Source organism: Neopsephotus bourkii, unplaced genomic scaffold (assembly GCF_033783945.1).
Source record: "Neopsephotus bourkii isolate Nb327-2 ecotype Australia unplaced genomic scaffold, CSIRO-AGI_Nbou_v1 NB_869, whole genome shotgun sequence".
Lineage (NCBI taxonomy): Eukaryota > Metazoa > Chordata > Aves > Psittaciformes > Psittacidae > Neopsephotus > Neopsephotus bourkii.
In genome coordinates, this window is record NW_026901364.1 from 104,704 (window position 1) to 126,085 (window position 21,382).

The following is a 21,382-nucleotide window of genomic DNA, read 5'->3' on the forward strand; positions in this document are numbered from 1 at the left end:
AATCTTATATGATATTTAAAAAGTTAAAATGCTAGCATAAATAAGAAGGTAGAAGCAAAACATTGTGAGAAAAAAGACAAAACATTCCAGTGTTACTCGAGCGTCTCTGTCAGTGGAAGAAGCCAGATGATGCATGTTGTCTTGAAAAAAATACTTCCTCAAAAATATTGTAGAACAGGACAACAAAGAGAAAAGTGACATAGGTTGCCACAACAATAAAGTAACTTCTGTATGAGAGGAGATTAAACAGAGTAGCTTGAAACAGAGACAACTAAGAAGGGACGTGGCAAAGAGCTCCAAAATTATGTAGTGTGTAAAGGTGGCAAATAGGGATTCAATTACTACTTTAACACAGGCACTGCAACATAAAAACTATGGACCTGGTGGAGTCATTCAATAATAGGTCTGAAATAAACAGACAGAAGTCCTTTTTTATACAATATGCCACTGAACAGTGGCATTCACTGCAACAGAATACTTTGGATGACCAAAATGGCAAACAGACTAAAAAGACACATATTGTTACAATTCACAAACAGTGGTGCAGGTGAAGCCCCTTCTCAAGGGGAAGCTGATGAACATGAAAACACTTATCCCAGACATTTCCTCTCTAATAAGCCTCTGTGTTGGCACCTGGCACTGGTAAGACCGCAGACTATGGATGGATCTACTCAAACTGACATTTTTATGTTCTTGGACCAGCATCTGCTGTTTCTAGAAGGTGTTAGCACAAAGAACTTCTTTATGCTGAGAAAGAAAGACTTCGGTTGTGTTTTCATGTCTTCAGTGGGATTAATCACTTAAATCATACGAACAGCCCTTCACGTCCCTATCAATTTATGTGAACATCTGAATAAAAATGCATAATTTTCCTTTTCTGACTGAGATATGCCTTGGTCAGGAGGCTGAACAAGGAATCTATATTGTGAAAGAATTAAGTGTTAACAGTAACACTGGGAGTGTGACACCCAGCACAGAAACACTGCTGAGTGTTTGCATGTACAATAGCTTTCCATGTACGATATTTTGAAATAGCATACACAAGAGCCATTTCATTAAAAGGAATAATGTACATTATCAGGAGCAGAAATACTCCCCAAACTTGTAATCTGCTTAATTCACTACTTTAACATTCACTACTTTAAGTTAACTTAAATTCTAATTTAATTTGGTATTTTAACTTAATTCACTAATGTTAAATAAAGCATATTTCAAGGACAACTCGAGCGAAAGAGTGCTCTGCCCAGCAATCTTCCTTAGAAAAAGAAAGAAAATACCAAGATATCAATGGTGAACACAGTCATGTTACATACCTTGCATTGCCACAGATAAATAAGAGCATGGCCAGTAGACTGTCATTCAGTGTCACCACCACTGCAGAGAATTTTAACACAGTCTATACCAGCTATGGAAAAATAAGAACATATTAAAGCTCACTTTTACCTGTCTTAAAATAAAACAGCTTCCCTGGTGTAGGAAACTATTCTGCTTTGCATCACTGCTCTAGCATGATCTGCACCTAGTGATGCTTTAATCAGCTTCTGGATAATCACCTCAATAGGAAAAGGATCTGCTAAGGATAAAGAAATATCAAAATACAGCATAACACTGCCCTTCTGTTGCCAGTGAATTAAGAAACACTTGCTAAACTGAACACCAGCTAAGCCTATGAAATCTTTCCTCATACTTAAAAAGATTTTGGTGTAACAACTGCAATCTTCTGCAGACATAAGCCACATGCCCTATATAATATTTGAAAGAATGGGGCAGTAAGGCCTATACATGAAGGAGAAAGCCTTGAGGACTAATTAACAGGATACGGGAACATGCTTCAACTTCTGTCCCAACTTCTGCAATCTCCAGGCTAACAGAATACTTTTATTTGAACCCATACTAGCTCTTTTAGTTTTTATCTTAAAAATAAATAAATAAGCTAATAAATAAGTATTATTGACTTAGATTTATAAGGAAATCATAGGATGAATACATCTCTTTAACCATTTGAAAAGAGCCATATTTCAAACCTTGACAAATTACAATATTTTTGTATGTTAACCCACCATTAGTTTCAAAATATAAAATGCCCATGCTTCAGAGTCCTTGATTCTTCCTTCATAAACAAGGACTTTCAAAACTGCCCCTTTTTTCTGTTTTCAAGTAGAAGCATTCCAGCAGGACAGGCAGATGACATCCCTTTCCCCAGAAAAGCTCCCAATACAAGGTAGAGCACAAATGCAGAAAACATGGGCCTCAACCTGGTCAGATGGTAGATGAGGCAAGTCTGAGCCTTTGGAAGTGCTGTATACCCAAGCTGCAGTACAAAAGAAGAATGAGAGCCATTGTGTCCCATCTGCTTGAGTAACTTCTGGAAGAAGATAGCACCTTATCTGTGTGAAAGCTGAGTTTTAACAGGCACAGAACCACTTCTGGACACACCTACAAGACCAAGCTCTTCTTACAGGGCTGTGAGAAGATCAAGCTATTCACACCTCTGCAAAGCTTAGCAGTGAGGTACCTGGCACCCTGCTCGCTGCTGTCATGACCAAGGCACTCCAGAATATGAACAAAAGTTAAACCATATGACCAAAATTTTAAATTTATAAAACTCCAAGCTGTTTCCCTAAACACTTATGCCAGTATGCAAAACCACTTGCACATAGTAATCTCAGCTGATTCGAGATGACCATTTGTGAAACTTTGGTAAATGCTGGAGAACTGGGTTGGAAATAAAGATTACTAGAGAAACTTGCAGAATGGAGCTGTTTGTCGTGGTTTAAACCCAACCAGACAACTTCTTCACCCACTACCCCCCTCTTCTTGCCCTCCCTCTACTCCTGGAGGGACGGAGAGGAGAATCAGAAAGAATGCAACTCCCACGGGTTGAGATAAGAACAGTCTAGTAACTAAGGCATAACACAAACCACTACTGCTACCACCAATAATAGTAATGATAAAGGAAATAACAAGGGAAGAGAATACAACACCTCATCACCAGGCGACCGATAACTCGCCCCCCCCCCCAGCCCGACCAAGCACCGACCGATACCTCCTCCAACCCTGCAGTCCCCTTAGCCCTTCCGGCTAACTTCCCAGTTACATCCAGGGGATGACGTGCTGTGGTATGGAATACCTCTTTGGTCAGTTTGGGTCAGGTGTCCTGTCTCTGCTTCCTCCCAGCTTCCCTCCTCCCTGGCAGAGCATGAGGCCCACAGAGTCCTTGGCCAAACCAAAACATCATTTTTTTCAGCTCTGTTCCCAGGCCAAAAGTCAAAACACAGCACTGCACCAGCTACCAAGAAAGAGAAAAACGACTGCTACTGCTAAACCCAGGACATTATCCACCCCTTATTCCATACTATTCATGTCATGCTCAGATTCCACATTTTCAATATACCATCACTCTTATCTAAGTGCACTCTTATGGTAGTGAATGGACCAGTCCCTATAAAGCTGCTGAGTGCATCTGGTCCATGATGTCAGGCTCCATCTCTTGTAACAGTCTCTCAGAGCAGGAGAGGCTGTGTGCAGTGTTCACACTCGTGAATAACCTGGGCAGTAGTGTCCATTGCTAAGTCCACCCCTCGATCATGAGTCCATCTCTATGTTACATCTCTGCTCTGATGGCCTGAAGTGCCATGGGCCCACCAGGCTCAAAATAATTCACTGTCCCCATCAGCAGTTTCTGCAGCTTGTTGCTGGGGACTCCATACAGCTGCCTTCCATCTCCAATGCTTCCAAAGGACTGGAGGGGCGCAGTGGACTAGATACTTGCCCATAATGTCCCACATGCCTTGCCACTCATGGCTGTCCAGCCTTGGGGGAAACCTCTTGGTCCTCCCATATTATCATCTAACCCCAGACAAGACCCAGACCTGACTCTGCTTAACTTTTGAGATCAGACAAAATGGTGGTGGGTAAAACACACTCTGTGTGTGTGCCAACATGCTGATCCCCATCACAATCAGCAGGCAGGTCCCAAAGATACCCAAACACCATTCAAAACCTTCAGAGCTCTCAAACGATGCTGCTGTACTTGTCACTGGGGCTGGTGTAGCTGCTGTGCTTGCCGGCTCTCCCACCACCAGCTTCTCTTTTTCTGAGTCCAGCTCTTCCTCCTCTGCCTTGCTGGGAAATGCTGCGGGGTCTCCTGCGTCGTCCTGGGGCTCGGCGGGCGACTTCTGGGGAATGCTCTTGGCCATCGCTGGGCTGGGCTCGGCCGCGGGGCTCGGCTCCTCCGCTGCCTTCTTCCGCTGCTCAGCATCCGCCTCTTCCTGCTCCTCTACCGCCCCGACCTCCTCCACTGGCAGCCGTCCCCTTGCAGCCTCCAGTCCCGCTTGGTCCCCGGGGCCGCTCTCCCGGGCCGCTTCAGCAGCCGCCGGCTCCGGGGGCCGCTCCCCTTCAGCTTTCCAGAGCCTCACGCAGATGGAGGGGAGGGCGAGGGCCAGGACGGTGAGGAGCAGCCGGACAGCCAGGGACCAGTCCACAGCCACGTCCGTCCCACCCTGCTGCTGGAGCCCGCCCGTATTACAAGTCATTGCCATAAACTACAGTGAGACAGGAACCTTAGCCCAAGCCCCACGATAAACACTAACACAGCAAATACCGGCTCTAAGTAAGTTACAACATTCTGAAGCTGTGAGAACAAGAGGAACAACTCTGAGAGCCAATAAATCAGCATTGTGACGAGTGACTATCAATCCAGTCAGATCTGTCGTTATCTCAACCCCTCGTGCCCCACGTTGGGCGCCAAAAAGAACTGTCATGGTTTAACCCCAACCATGTTCACCCACTACCCCCCTCTTCTTGCCCTCCCCCTACTCCTGGAGGGACGGAGAGGAGAATCAGAAAGAGTGCAACTCCCACGGGTTGAGATAAGAACAGTTTAGTAACTAAGGTATAACACAAACCACTACTGCTACCACCAATAATAGTAATGATAAAGGAAATAACAAGGGAAGAGAATACAATACCTCATCACCAGGAGACTGATAACTCGCCCCCCCCCCAGCCCGACCAAGCACCGACCGATACCTCCTCCAACCCTGCAGTCCCTTTAGCCCTTTCGGGTCACTCCCCAGTTACATCCAGGGCATGATGTGCTGTGGTATGGAATACCTCTTTGGTCAGTTTGGGTCAGGTGTCCTGTCTCTGCTTCCTCCCAGCTTCCCTCCTACCTGGCAGAGCATGAGGCTCACAAAGTCCTTGGCCAAACCAAAACATCATTTTTTTCAGCTCTGTTCCCAGGCCAAAAGTCAAAACACAGCACTGCACCAGCTACCAAGAAAGAGAAAAACGACTGCCACTGCTAAACCCAGGACACTGTTATAACACAACACTATTATTAACAGACTGGGCTTGATCTACTCCACACTGATCACTGGTTGAAGGATCATCATGACCACATTTCCTCTATTCACTTCACAATAACCATCTTCTAATAATTTACTGGGTAAGCTGGAATGCACAGACATCCTCTAATGTTGACATATTATTTTTAAGCCCAACTTAGGAAGCTCTTGTGTGCATTTGGTCGATTCAAAATTCCCTTAATTGCTTCCAGAAGGCAAAGTCACTTTCATTGTCGAGTTTTGGTATAAGCTTTTTTTCCTGCTTATCACTGGTCTCTCAGATCTTTTATGCACCGTCTTCTGTGATTAGCCACACAATATTTTTTCAGCTGTAAGGAAAGATGCATCTTCTCTTTATTTTCATGCTTTTTTCACCATGCAGATCACATTCACGAGAACTTTTAAAACAAGTTTGCTGAGCAAACCTTTTGCTGACATCTGTGGGACACCTTTGTCTTCAGGCTATGTTTAACTACCCAGCACTCTCAAACAGAAACACCTGAATGGGCATTTTCACAACTTCTTTTCACTTCCTCCTTTCTCAAAGTGTTCAAGCTTCTGGGACATCACTACACAAGGCTGCACTCATTACTTCTGCAACATGTTGTGATCTTTGCCCATGGGTCAGTATTCCCTACTGCTCCAAAATAGCGGAGTTTGCCCAGACTGTTGTTTTCCTCCAGCTCTCAAAACATGCTGAAAACACTCATCTGCTGCTTGGGTAGTTAGAGCTATTCTTTGTGATACATCACATTACAGAAGAGAAAGTAGAGGCTACTTACTTAGGTAGCGCCTGAAAATTGCAAAGAATACACATACAAATATTTTTCAGAAGTAATTTCAGCTCTTAAGAAAACATTTACACCAAAAAAAGCACTGAACCTGTTGACAGTAAATGTGGTTTATCTTCTATTGCACAGCAATGCAGACACTTAGCCTTGAATCATGGAAGTCATCAGCTGACACTCATTCTTAGCACTCTGCTGAAAAGCTTTGCTCCCTCAACTCATGGACATAGCTATTTTTAAGAGCAAAAAATACTTTCATTATAGAAGAAGCCAGTTGTAAATAATTTATTTAGAGATCACAGGTGCACCAGATGTGCACATAGGTGCATAGCAAAGTTGCAGTAAAACAGACCTACAGTACATTTTACAGACTATGAAAGCTAATAGATTTCTGGAGAGAAGGTTTTCATTTCTGGCAAATCAGCTCCCTCCTGAGGTTTCCTGAAAAGAGATACATCTCTCAAAGGGGTGTTCCATATCTACCTATTTCTGTGACATACTTACACAATACATATTCTTGCAATACAGATAATGGGGCAAAATAAAAAATACAATGAATTACAGACTAAAAAAACCGTTTGGGTTGGGAGGGCCATTTAAAGATCACCTAGTCTTACCCCAACTGCTATGGGCAGGGACACCTTCCACTAGACCAGGTTGCTCAAATGCCTATCACACCTGGCCTTGAACACTTCAAAGGATGGGGCACAGAGAACTTCCCTGGGCAACCTGTGCCAGTGTCTCACCACACTCACCATAAAGCATTGTTCTGTCCAATTTAAACCTATCTTCTTTCAGTTCAAAACCACAGCCCCTTGTACTTTCACTAGGGACCTTGGAAAAAATTCTCTCTCTGCCTTGCTTGTAAGTCCCTTTAAATACTAAAACGAACAATAAGGTCTCCTTGCAGCCCTCTACTCTCTAGGCTGAATAATCATACTTCTCTCAGACCTTACTCATAGGAGAGGTGCTCCAGTCTTCTGACCATTTTTGTGTCACTCCTCTGGACTTACTCAAGCATGTCTATGTTCTTCTTGCACTGGGGGCCCCAGAGCTGGATGCACTACTCCAGGTAGGGTCTCATCAGAGTGGAGTAGAGGGGCAGAATTATCTCCCTTGACCTGCTTGCCACATTTGTTTTTATGCAGAAGTCTGCCTTTCTGGGCTGCAAGTGTGTATTGCCAGCTCACACACCAAGATATGAAGATATGTTAATGTTTCTTTGGGTTTTATTCATATAATCAAACACGAATCTTTCCTCATATCAGCTTTTCATTAATGCCATGCCTTCCTGTTACAGAAGTATCGCCCCATTTCCTACAACACAATTGATAAGAAATACCTGGTTGGAACCTCATAAACTATGCTTGTGTATAATCTAGAAGACAGGTCAGCTCTATCCTTTCTGTGCTATTCAGGTTTTGTGTGAAAGTCCAACCTTTCACTATCTGGCCATCTTTTATGACAAAGCAGGAAGGCACAAAGTACCAAGCAAAGCTTTTTTGAGCAAGACATTTTGTTGACTGGAAGGATGTTTCTATCGTATAGTCTTACAGACCTACCCAATAGATAGTGATAACATCAACAGTCCTCTGGCACTCATGACTGAAGAGAGCAATATATTCAGAAAATCTGAGAATGCTAATGCTCATGATCATTGATTCATATGTGAATATGCTAAGCACAGTGGGGGAAAGGCAGTGAGCTGCTTTGCTTATGGAGTTGTGCTGATGTGCTTCAATCAAAAGCATATCTCTGCTTTTCCAGATGAACACACTTCTTCAGACCAGTGACTTGTAACTACTGAGCTGTACAGTTTTCCTTCATGCTTAAACATACATTAGGGAATATGTAAACATCTCTAAACTCATTGTAATGGGTTAAGCAAATCAGACTTCTATACAAATCTTTAGATACTAAAGACTGGAGCACCATTATGTCTTCAGTCCCAAATCAATAGTTCAACACAAGCAAATACTTACAAAAGTTAAGCATACTGACAGTGCAAGCAAAAAACTTTGGTAGGAAATGTAGTGCTGGATTTCCATTCTGGAAAGCCCACGGGGACCAATCCTAACAAAACAGTTATAAAAACAAGCGATAGAAAGCAACTGCATTTTATATAAATGGGGCTAGAAATTTAAGTATGTTTTAGAGAGAGTCAATTGCTTTTTTTCCTCTCATATATATTCTAAATACTGCTTATTTCCTTCTCTAAAAAGATTATTTGCATTAGTTGGAATTAAACAGAAGTGATTAAGCAAAGAGATGAATGGCAGGAGCATAAAAATCACATTTAGGTTGGAGATGGCACAAGAATATTTTATTGATTTTAGAGAATGAACTACCTTTGCCTTCACAACTTATTTTCTATTCAGTAAAATAAGACCACCTGTCAAACTTTTTCACTCACAGAAGCATATATATATATATATATATATATATATATATGCATGTAAAGTTGGGGGCAAATAAGGCAAAACAGAAATTAGAAGTATGGCAAAGCAACAGACAAAAAAAAAGTATGTAGTGTATAGGAAAAAAAAATAAAACCAAAAAACCCTAAACAAACAAAAAACCAGGATTTGGCAGTCATAGAAAATCATTATTTTACTTTACTAAGATTTTCAAGTTATTAGGATGCTTATAGCCTAAGCTTGTATTTTGACTTACATCATGTTCAGTCCAGGTTTGAAAAAGAACTTCCTCCACTGAAGGAAAAGCTTTACCCCAGATGGTAACCACTGTTGGAAAATTCTTCCTCTCCACTCATCCTCTGCGGCTCCCTCCCTCCCGTTTAGGGGAGGCACAAAAGAGGGCACCACTGCTCCCTGCTGTTGGCACACTTCATGGAGCTAGATGTTAATCCAGACCAACTGTGATGGTGGGCTAGCTTCCTAGGAGAATGTTTGGTCTGGCATCAGCAGGGTTGATACCAGAGATCAGCCTCAAGCTAAAGGGCAGAGACACAAGCCCGTATTGGGATGTCTTGTATTGCTGGAGGTGAAACTGAGAAATAGAACGCAAGAGTGTGTCCGATTACACCTGGCCCACAGGGGCAACTTTAACAGAGATTGAGCAGTGTGATAAACAAGCAGTCTACTTTCTACCAGTCCTATTCCTTTCCTGAAAGAGCCTTTATTTATATGTCTCAGCGCAGCTACTGAATTCTCAAAAAAGCTACTAAGCAGTTTCTTCGTAGGAAAACTTGATAATGATTTGGGTCAGCACAGTTTCCATTGCCAAGAAATTAATTTGACTCATGTCCTGCCCAGTAATGGTGAATCCTCTAATAAATGCAAAACAATAATTTTACTATTGAATAACTATTAAATATATGTTACATGATTGCAATTACACAGATTATATTTCAGATATGAGAGAAATTAAGTAATTTTAATTTCAGTTTCAACTGAAATAATACATACCCATGTCAGTGAAATAACATATAATACAACACAACCACATGATCACGTTAACCTTGAACTTGCATGATTCGTCAGACTGTGCCCTGGAGTTCTGACCTCTTTTGGGGATTGCTGAGGGTGTGACAAAATGTTTATTAAAAATTACCACATGCAATACTATCTCCCATGTCAAACACTGGCAAATGGAGTGGAAAAAGAATTTGGTTTGGAACAAGAGAGGGACTGATTCGATAAGCATCTTCAACCACATCAGTGAATGCCTCTGCGAAAGCCGTGTCAAATTAAGAACAGGGAAAAATCTTTTGTTTAAACAAAGCTAACAATTCAGCTGAAGACTAGTAAGGAAAAAAGAACAATTTAGTCCCACTGACAAGTTACAATAAAAGTTATGTGCAGCAGGTTGACTGGACGACATTGCTAAGTGCTCTGAAACACACAGGTAACTTTGGTTCAGATTTATAAAAAAACGCACATTTCAAAAACTTTCAGAATTCTTAAAAGTTTTATGAAAGCATTCATACAACTTACAACTGATCAGCATTTTTCCTATAGCAACTTCAGCAGAATGTTACTGGAGTCCTGTAATTAAAGCTAGAAATCTTGATGAATTTTCTAGCTAATGATTTTTCTCTCATTTCAAAACAATGCAAATGCTATCATGTTCAGAAAAAAAAAAAAAAAAGAAAAAGTGGGAATAAGAATAAAATGCAGTGTGTCCACTATGCATATTAAGGAACAAGGAACACAATAGTGGAAGGACCTACTAAAATGGTTAAATTCCTCTTTGTCAGTTCAGAAAACCCTGGAACAATTTGTTTGTTCCCCAGAACATCTATTCCACAGGTCTGTATTCTTCAAAGCCCTTTTTCTAACAACTTCTATTACATATAAAGCCTTCTGTAAAAAAGACAAAAAGCCACATCTGTGGGATATTCTACTCCCTGCTATGGAATATTATATTCTGTGTCCCTGCAATAGGGGGAAATTTATAAACATGACCCCATGATGAAGGCTATGCCCTGTACCATGGAGCATTTAATGAATGGCACTGATACCAAAACTGATGTTGAAAAATGTAGCCTGTGAACTTGAGAATACATTCAGGGTGCTCTTTGCCCACTGGATTGATGAACAGGTTAAAATTCCTTTCAACTTGTGATTAACTCCCCTTGATTTCTAATGTCAATAATATCTAACATCGTCTCAGGTAGATAGAGTAAAACATGTTCAATGCCATGTCACTCGTTAAACTTACTTCAATTATACAGAAGAAAATCTGACCTCTTTTGATTTAATCAATACAATCTGAAGTCTCCCATCTAGATATTATTATACAAAATATCCATTACAGGCCCTTAAATTTGATCAATGCAATGAACCAGAGCAGATTAATGAGATATAAATGCATATCTTTGCTTCTCTTCACAGCTCAAGGAACTGGGTAGCTTTGTCGTACAATTGTGCTGAGTGCTTCTGTAAGTCCATAAGCACCCTTAACTCCAACACCCTTCATCGGAAACAGAAGGCTATGGAGCCTCTTCGAAGACAGACAGACAGATATGCTCAAGTGTGCAATCCTCACCCTTTTTCTTACTTAGTGTCTGAATTTTTCTCACTCAGTCTCTTAATTCTTTGATGCAAATTGGAACAGGCTAGTAGGCTTCCCTTAAGTCTCTGAAAAGCCTACATTTGGCCTCTCTCACCCACACAGCTACTGTCTTGCTCAGTGTCTTCAGTGGATGGGGGAGAAAACAGGAAGAGCAAAAGCAAGAAAACTCATGGATCAAGACAAAGACAGCTTACTAGGTGAATGAATGAAGGGGGAATAAAAGGCAGTCACTCACCATCACCTGCAAGCAGACTGAAGCCCACCTGATCTCTCAGCAACAGCCACCTTGGAAGAAAATCCCCTGCCCTTTTTGTTCCACTATCACAGTTATACTGCTTGCTGACCATGATGCTAAATGACATGGCATTTCCCTTTGGTCAGTTCAGGTATTGGCTATGTCCCTTCTCAAATTTTGGCTGATTGCCAGTCTACTCACTGGTGTGGAGAAACTGAGGCATGAAGAAGGCTTTGAGGCTATGCAAGCACTGTTCAGCAACAGCCAAACCGCTGGCATATTACCAACACTGTTCTACCTACAAATCCAAACCACAACACCTGTATTCTGGCCAAGGACTTCAATGAAGAAAGTTAACTACAACCCAGCCAGAGCCAGTACACTTCAGAAAGAGGAATGAACAGGATCTTTTCTCCCACACAACTGAGAAATAGACTCCTTGTGTAAAAGGAAGAGATGGACAGATGTGTTTGGGAGGAAGGCAGCTACCAGCCCTGGCATTTGGTAATTTCAGACATAAAATGCCCAAATGCTACCCAGTTCTTCTAACCCGAAGCACTTAAAAGTCTTTCTCCATGTACAAACAATAACCCAGGAACTTAAACAAATCTATTAAAACATTCTTGAAGAAACTCATGTGAACTAAAAAAGCAAAGCTACAGAAGATACTAAGCCAAAGTCCTCCTTCCTATGCTGACACCACTGTAAGTCTTGTCTCAGTGTATTATTTCACTAAAGGACTGGACTGTTTATTCATTTTCACAAACAACCCAATGACTTGGAGTATAAGGTAACTGACAGCACCTGGTGGAGTCATCTTTCACCTGTCATGGTCATTGATGCAGAAAGAAATGCCATCCATACTGTTCTTGACCTAGCTCTGCTAACTCCAATGTGGCAGCTAGAAGTGTAATACAGAAGAATTACAAAAGGATCTATCACAGGCATGTGTATCCATTTTCATCTTCTCTGTATTGGTTCGGTTTGGGCTTTTTGTTTTGTTCCTTCCCTTACCCCCCTGAAAACACATAACAAAGATCAAAACATAAAAGTAAGCTGCCCTTTAAATCTCAGTTTTCTTATATTTTTTTTTATTCCAGGTTAAGAGATCAAATCAGAGAAGAAGATTAATAAACATATTTAGAACTTGTAGAATTTGTCATATGAAAACATGGCATCACAACTCTTCACTTTTACTGGAAAGTTCAGACACAAAGGCATTTTTAGCCATGTGGTACTGGGCAAAAAGCTGTCAAGGGACACAGCCAGGATAGCTGACATGAACTGACCAAAGGGAAATGGCGTACCATATAGCATATAAAGCTATAGCTTTGTTTGCTTATTTTCATATTACCTCAGTAATTTACTAAGAATTTGAAGAAATTTGTTACTGCCTGGATGCTCAATACAACTCCTTCTCATAACAAAAGCTCAGTAAGATCAAAGCTAAATACACGTGCCTTTGAAAACTCTTGGCAGACATTACAGTAAAAACAAAAAATAGCAGAATTATTATTACTCTGGTTTACCTTACAAATACCACTTCAAAATAGAGGGAAAGTTGACAGAATTTCCTCATGCACACATGCATCATACAGATTCAACATATAGCTCACCTCTCACATAAAAAGAAAAAAAGAGAGAAGTTCCTCTCCATCCTCTTTATACTACTTGCACAGCTATAATTTTTGTTACAGAAGTATGATATGATCAAATTAGAGTTAATTGATTTTGCACCATTTTATAATTTTCAGAAACACAGATTGAACACATTTTATGCAAGAGAAATTAAATAAAAAATAATTGAAAAATAAAAATAATACAGTAGAAAAGTAACCCTCAAGATAAATATAAATTTGCAAATACATGGTATGAATAAACTGCAATTTCCTGCTTAGCTGCTAGTTAGCATTAGATATAGTGCTGTTGCTCATGGCAGATAAACTAAGCAGTAAAACTTGAAAATAGGTGATTTCATTACTTTTTCTTATGACTAATTCTGTTCGTCTCCTCTAGCTGAAATCAGAAATTTAACTTTAGAAGAGTAAGTTTTACAGGTCTTGTTGATATTCAGGAACAAAGCAGCTGCAACAGTGAAAGGAATGAAAAAAAAAAAACCAAACACCCCCCCCCCAAAAAAAAACACCAAACCAGAAACCTACAGAATTTTATTATCAAAAGGCAAGTAAAAATAATGGTTTTCTCCCTACAATCATGACTTGTTTTTTCATAGCATTCATTGTCATTCATTGTGGAATGGACCACACAACGAAAAATATAAAAGGCAGACAGTTTAGGGCACATTCAACTTCCCCTTTATGTCCTCCTCTACTTCAACTGTGTTTGCCCACATTGAAAAACTTCTCCTTTTCCTCACAGCAAAGTGACATATCTCTTAACAGACCCCCCTAAATCTTCCTGAAACACAGTGAAATAGGAGATCTGTGCAAAGGAAATAGAAGCTCATCCTAAGAAACTTTTAATCAGATAAAGAAGCATCCTCATGAGGTGAGCAGGCCTTGCAGCCATAGTAACTAGCTGGTAGGCTGAAAGAACAGCCCTGGAGTGTCTCCGAAGAATAACTTCACACAACAAATCAAGTTCTGAAAACCTAAACTAACTGGCATCACATTTGTTTGTGTAAGTTCTCATACAAAGCTAGCTCTGCTGGTAAGTCACACAAGGGCCCAAGGGTACAGTAATAAAGATCTCCTATTTTAACACTCACATATACGAAAAAAGGTATTGCCTGCTGGAAAGTAGGGAAATGTGTCATATTTTTTTTTCCCTAATATTCTTAATATTTGTATGACATGATGCAAAAGACGCTGTCATTTTATATTGAATATAGCATTGTATTTTTAGCTTAACACCCATTTTTTAATTTGTTTTCTGCAGTGATTATTTACTGACTCATGTACTAAAAAATGGCTTAAGAATGACATTTTAGTGTTAAAGAAAAACGTCAGCAGTAAAAAAAGAAACAGAGGTGTTTACAATATGGACTGCTCCCAGCAATTGCTTCTTTACTAGCACAGAACTGCCAGTGAACTATTTGATTTTGGCATGTTTGAGTTTCTCAAAACATTTTTTCTGTAATTCCCACAGTAAAGGACTCTGGATCCATGGCAAAGTTGTGAGAAAGGTCACTACATTCAAACAACAGCTGTTTGCTCTCACTAATAAAAGAAAAAAAGACTCTAATGAAAAGTGACCACAAACAGCCACAGAATTCTCTTTACACAGGCAAACCACAGTGGGAACTCTGCCATGTTTAATACAAGATCAAGTCCAACACAGCTCTTTCACAGGCAGTATCATGGAGGAAATAAACTGAGCTTAGGCAAATCCCACAGGATGTCCACGCGATTGTTCCGTACCCAAAAGACAGGAAGGAATCTCACGTGAAGCAATTTCAGCACTATTACTGCAGAGTGACTAATAGTTTGTGGGAACACTTCAACAAGAAAAAAAGCCAAGAAAACATTCTTACACATGAAGATGAGTGTGAGAATTTTGTTCTGTGGAGTTGGAAGAGGAAATGTAAGAAGAAAATTCTAAGAAAACTACTGTACTATAAAAGATTGTATTACTTGGTGGGGGTGGCAGTGTCCTGCTTCTTTAGCAGATGTCTTCAGATATTCACTACAAACAGGCGAAGACCTGTGCAAGTCACTGAAAGTTTACTCTGGCCTCCACCCAATGTACTAGCAACATTCTTAGCCTCAGGAGCCATCTCTACTCTCTCCAGGGAACTGCAATGGCAGATCCACAGCAGAAAGCATCTGCTGATACTACTTTCAGGTTTGGTTGTCTGCCACCACTGGAAGTAAACAAGACCTGGACTCTAATCTCAGGAGGCTCAGTTCCTGTTTGCCTGCTGTTTAATGCATATTAAATTAGAGCTCTGCTACTGAGCCAAGACTCTATATAGACACTGTCCACACCTCTAAGACTATCACCTCACTTGGAAAATACCATTAAAAGTAGTACTAATGAAAGAGTTCAGCATTAAATCTCAGGCTTATTAATAAGCCAAGTTTCTGAAATTTGATATTACATTAAATTAAAAAAAAAAAAAGTTGCTTTGTTTGTTAATGGTTAGTTACTTTTTAATTAACCTTCTTGGCAGTGGCATTATAGAGCAAACATCCTTTTAATCAGTTAAGGACTTCATTTATAGATTCTAGTTCTATCTTGAACTCTGTTATGCACTGATTACCTCAATTATTTTGTCAATAAGGTATGCACAATTACATTCAAAGTTCCATAAAACAGCCTTTAGAAACATTTGGTGAAGAAATCGTGCAATGATTTCCAAATCCAATATTCTAACTTGAAATACAAACTTGCTTGTCAGGAAGTACAAAACAAAACAGAGAAAATAATTTGTCACATGAAACCACTTGATCTAAATCTACTGAAGTAAAAAATCTGAATCCAACAGCTGTTTAAAATTACTACTGATTAAAAAAGTAATTATCATGATTGACTTAGTATTTGAATCATCTGGTTTTCGTATTTTGAATCCCTTTGAGATTTTGGAGGAGTTGCCATAATTTGCTGAAGTTTAATATGGAAGAGATCTGCAAAAAAAGTAATTTCCTTTTCCAACGGCATATTACTCTTTTATGACCCAAAATAGTGCCCAAATGGACAAGAGAAAATAGTTTTTCAAAATTATCCTAGAATGCAGTCATTATTTTACTATCTAATTGATAAACAGCAAATCCCAAATATTATGTTCTGCTCAGGAAGTTACTTTCATTAAAAGAGAATGAAAAATAAGAGCGAGATTTTCATCTCATCGACATTCATCTCATCATCATTTTTTCAGTTGCATGCGACTGCAGCAAAACTGGCCTATTATTATGGAAAACAATACAGAATTTGGTTTCACTAGATCAGAAGAGAAGCTAAGAAAGGTAATGTTCTGTCTTTAGAAAGTACCTGTGCCTTATGCTTTAAAGATTGATGAAGGAAAAACACACAAAAAGGAACAGAGACAATATTTTCCAGACTTCCTGGTTGCCAGCCTGTACCCTTCAGCAATAAGCACCTCTATTATTACTTACACGTCAGGTTGGAATTATGAACTTTATTGATAATCACTTAGTTACTAAACTACTTAGCACACAAAATGTTATGTTTCAATAATTTTAAGAAAATTTGAAGTGCATTAAATCAATGAACTCTTGATATCTATTTAAATTTACACTGAAAACTTGTTTGTTTTTTCAAAAGAAAAGATGATTTTATAATTGTACTTTTTATAATTGTACTTTTCATGCCAGTTACCTTTTTTTTAGGCGGTTTTCAGCCCTGTAGCAGTGTTTTATATATTTGGATTACAAAGATAAGTAGTTGCAATATAATACATTAAAGTTTCAAATACAAGCTGCATTTCAACCCACTGAATGATATGGATATACTATAGACCTTTGCTATCAACATCATCTACATGTATTTTCTATACAGGAAAAACAGCATGGGTGCGTAAGTTGTCTGAAACACGTTAATGAAACCTTTTAGCTTATTAAACATAAAATTCCACCTTCTATTTGTCTCCATAAGAATATACTTTCAAGTTGACTACAGCTTTTCAGCAGGCCCTCCCAGTATGATGTCTCTGGTACAGTCTAATAAAAATCTTAATTAGTTAAGAATCCGGGAGGTTTTCAAGATACAAAAAGCAACATAAGATCCACACCGACTTTCTTTACTGATTTTCTTATCTTCAAAGCCTAATTTAGAACAGCTCCTACTAGCTTCATATGAATTATTATTTATTGCAAAATAGACATACTCAAATAAAGAGTAAAGCCAGAACACTTTGGAATTACCAAGTCAAGAAACTGGAAATAAAAGAAGTGAATAGTTACATTTATGGATGTTGAGGAGTTTGGAGGTGTTCTAAATATCAATACAGTACAGTGACTGCAAATTTCCATTTGTCTGCTCTAAACTTCAGTAGCCTTCAATGAGATTCACTGAGCTACATTTGATCTACTTGAACTATTTCACAATCTACTATCTACTAAACAAAGGCTGCAGATGCAAGTAGTTTCCTTGTGAAGTAAAAGTCTATGAAAACTGCTTCTTGCAGTTCAGCTTTCCTTATTATGCTTTCAGCTAATGGCATCTCCCTCCTGCAGCTTAAAATGCTGAAACACATAGCAGAAGCCAGGCATTTACAGTCTCGTACATATATTTAGACACTCTACAAGGGAGATTTGATGCTCTGCACAGGTCTTAACTGTATTTTAAGATGCACATTTTGTCGATGGATTTCCTGGTTTTGCTTTTCACAAAAAGGGGAAAATGGATGACCCGGGCAATTACAGACCAGTCAGTCTCACCTCTGTGCCTGGCAAAATCTTGGAGCAGATTCTCCTGGAAGGCATGCTAAGGCACATGAAAAACAACAAGGTGCTTGGTGACAGCCAGCATGGCTTCACTAAGGGGAAATCCTGCCTCACCAATCTGGGGGCCTTTTATGATGGGGCTACAGAACTGATGGACAGCGGTAGAGCAGTTGATGTCATCTACCTGGATTTGTGCAAAGTGCTCGACACTGTCCCGCACGACATTCTTGTCTCTAAATTGGAGAGACATCAATTTGATGGATGGACCACTCGGTGGATAAAGAACTGGCTGGAGGGCTGCACACAAAGAGTGGTGGTCAATGGCTCGATGTCCAGCTGGAGGCCTATAACGAATGGTGTCCCTAAGGGATCGGTGTTGGGACTGGTCTTGTTTAACATCTTCGTCGCTGACATAGACAGTGGGATTGAGTGCGCCCTCTGCAAGCTTGCCGATGACACCAAGCTGTGTGGTTCGGTTGATATGCTGGAGTGAAGGAATGCCATCCAGAGGGACCTTGACACGCTTGTGAGGTGGGCTGATGCCAACCTCATGAAGTTTAACCATGCCAAGTGCAAATTCCTACACCTGGGTCAGAGCAATCCCAGGCACAGCTACAGGCTGGGCAGAGAAGAGATTCAGACGGCCCTGGGGAGAAGGACTTGGGGGTGCTGGTCGATGAGAAAATGAACATGAGCCAGCAGTGTGCGCTTGCAGCCCAGAAAGCCAACCGTATCCTGGGCTGCATCAAAAGGAGCGTGACCAGCAGGTTGAAGGAGGTGATCCTGCCCCTTTATTCTGCTCTCGTGAGACCTCACCTGGACTATTGTGTGCAGTTCTGGTGTCCTCAACATAAAAAGAACATGGATCTTTTGGAACAAGTCCAGAGGAGGGCCACAAGAATGATCAGGGGACTAGAGCACCTCCCATATGAAAATCTGCTGAGAAAGTTGGGGCTGTTCAGCCTGGAGAAGGCTGCGTGGAGACCTCATAGCAGCCTTCCATTATCTGAAGGGGGCCTATAGGGATGCTGGGAATGGACCTTTATTAGGGACTGTAGTGACAGGACAAGGGGTAATGGTTTAAAACTTAAACAGGGGAAGTTTAGATTGGATATAAGGAGGAAATTCTTTCCTGTTAGGATGGTGAGGCACTGGAATAGGTTGCCCAAAGAGGCTGTGAATGCTCCATCCCTGGCAGTGTTCAAGGCCAGGTTGGACGAGGCCTTGGGTGATATGGTTTAGAGCGAGGTGTCCCTGCCCATGGCATGGGGGTTGGAACTTGATGATCTTAAGGTCCTTTCCAACCCTAACTATTCTATGAGTCTATGATTCTAAAGTAAAAACAACCTTCACACTATTTAGATCACCCCCTTTTTTTTGCAGCACCACAGACATCACTGGGTCATCACTGCTAACTCGGTCACAAACACATAAAGTTGAAAGTGAAGAGTTAGCAAAAGCATCAAATATAAATATCTCAAATGTATCAAAACACACAAAAATAGTTGAGATTCATAAAACAAGGAGTTCCTTCTAGGTAGTGTCTCTTCACAGGCTCACAGAGCATCAGTTTTCACGAATTTGACATAACCATGAGCTTAATAGACAGAATACACTACCACAAAGATTTTTCTGAAAACTAATTATGTAAGTTGCACACACTGTTTTAAAGAGCAGCAGACTCAGTTGTCCATTAGTTTCAACCTGAAGTTAGCAGTTGTAACTTGCTTCAACTTTCCCAAATGTTACTGCTCAAAATGGACTGATTTGATAAGCAGGCTATGCAGCTTTAAATTTTAATTTATTTTTCACGTTGTTTTACTTATTTGTAGAAAATACAGTTTTTTAGCTTAGGACCCAATTAATTTGAGAACCATTTTTAGTTATTAATTTCTCATACTAACATGGTATTCCATTTGACATATAAACCCAACAGAACTTGGAGAGATGTAATTTGACATTTAAACAGCCAATCCTCCTTCCCTAGATTTAACTGCTGTAATACAAACCTCATTATTATGGGCTGCTGTCTAAGAAATCTAAAGAATATTTGTTCCAAGCATTTTACTGCTACTGAACCACTTCCAAACTTGACTCACAAAGACGTATTTACCTCATGCATCTCACTTTGTAAAGTCAAGAGCTAGACCAGAGATAAATTTGACTTCCTTTGTCAGAAGGAATTGTTGTAAGAACAATTTGCTTTGTTCTTACTCAGATTAAAAAAAAGAACAGTAAAGAATACATGATTATATTTGGTTACTTCCTACATGAAAAAAAAAAAGGGAAAGCAAGGTGATTAAACAAAAAGGCTTGAAGTGGGGGACCTAAGCTTTAGAGCACAGACTTAACAATCTGACAGATTTGTGCAGTCATTTCAAATGACACAGATAGGTATAATATGAAATGCAGCCTAAATCCTCAGCACCAATTTTGGTGGCAAAGCTTTTGTTGCCTTCCTTCCACAGACACCATGTAGGTGCTAATTCTTTTTTTAAAGATAAAGCCCCCTAAAGGACGTTGAAGTTGGTCACCTGAAAGACTGCACATTCTGAATTACCATTTATCTTTGACAATTTTGCCCAGATTTAGCAAATGGAAATAAGAACAGCTGTTTGTAAACTGGAAGTAATCTTACTCAGATTTATACACACACAAAGCCTACTGCACCTGTAACCCATGTGTTACAGACATCTTGTTTACTTGAAAATTCAACACATTCAAGGCCCATAAGTAGCTGAAGTTTAACTGTGCAACAAAACAACTATCCAGTAACTATGGAAACGGAGCAACACAATAAAAAAATAAAGAATTTTCAAAGGATTTCCAAATTCCAAAGGGGAGAGATTATTTTCTCCCTGTGCCAGAAGCATACACATGCAGAATACAGCAGGTAATCTATCTGAGACATGGCAGAAGCAGAAAAGTCCCATTCAAAGTCCTATATTCAAAAGTCCTAACATCCTGAAGAACAACATACTTCTAAACTTTATTCTCATACTCTCACCCTAGATCTTGGTAGCCTTTTAAACATTTCTTCTGATCTTACCTCTGCTGCTTTAACAGTATCAACTTTTTAGGCCAATACATAATCAGTAACTGGTATACAAGCCAATACCAATACTTTATGGCATCTTTCAAAATCTCACAGAAAGCATAGTTCAAGGAACACAAGCTGAATTTATCTTTTTTTTTTTTCTTTTTTTAACAACTTGCTGCATTAATGTTTTCAGTCATTTTGATCATGTTTTTGAACTGCCCAAGCATCTGGCGAAATTCAAAAGGAGAAAGATTGCTACAAAATCCTAGACATTTTAGGAAGAGCATCATTATTTTCAGATCTGCCAGGCTTCATTATTTACATGGTTGTAACCTTACCCCTTATGCTATTTAAATTCTCCTTTTTATCTCCACAGTCTTGCCCCCCAAAACCCTATGTAGCACTTTGACTGTCCCCTAATTCAGTAACTCACAAATATCCTCTGAATTCAGACTATTTTTTCATTAATTTATCACTATAATGATCATAATTTTTTTATGCATAAAATTGAAAGTGAAAAGTTATTGTGCTAATGTTGTTTGCATTACAGCAGGCTAAACAGGTGGAAT

General features: G+C 39.8%; 1 protein-coding gene across 1 annotated transcript in view; it reads right to left on the bottom strand.

The window, feature by feature from the left end:
* ST8SIA4 (ST8 alpha-N-acetyl-neuraminide alpha-2,8-sialyltransferase 4) overlaps positions 1–21,382 on the bottom strand; it is a 54,101-nt gene that overhangs the window by 9,598 nt on the left and 23,121 nt on the right. The window lies entirely within an intron of this gene.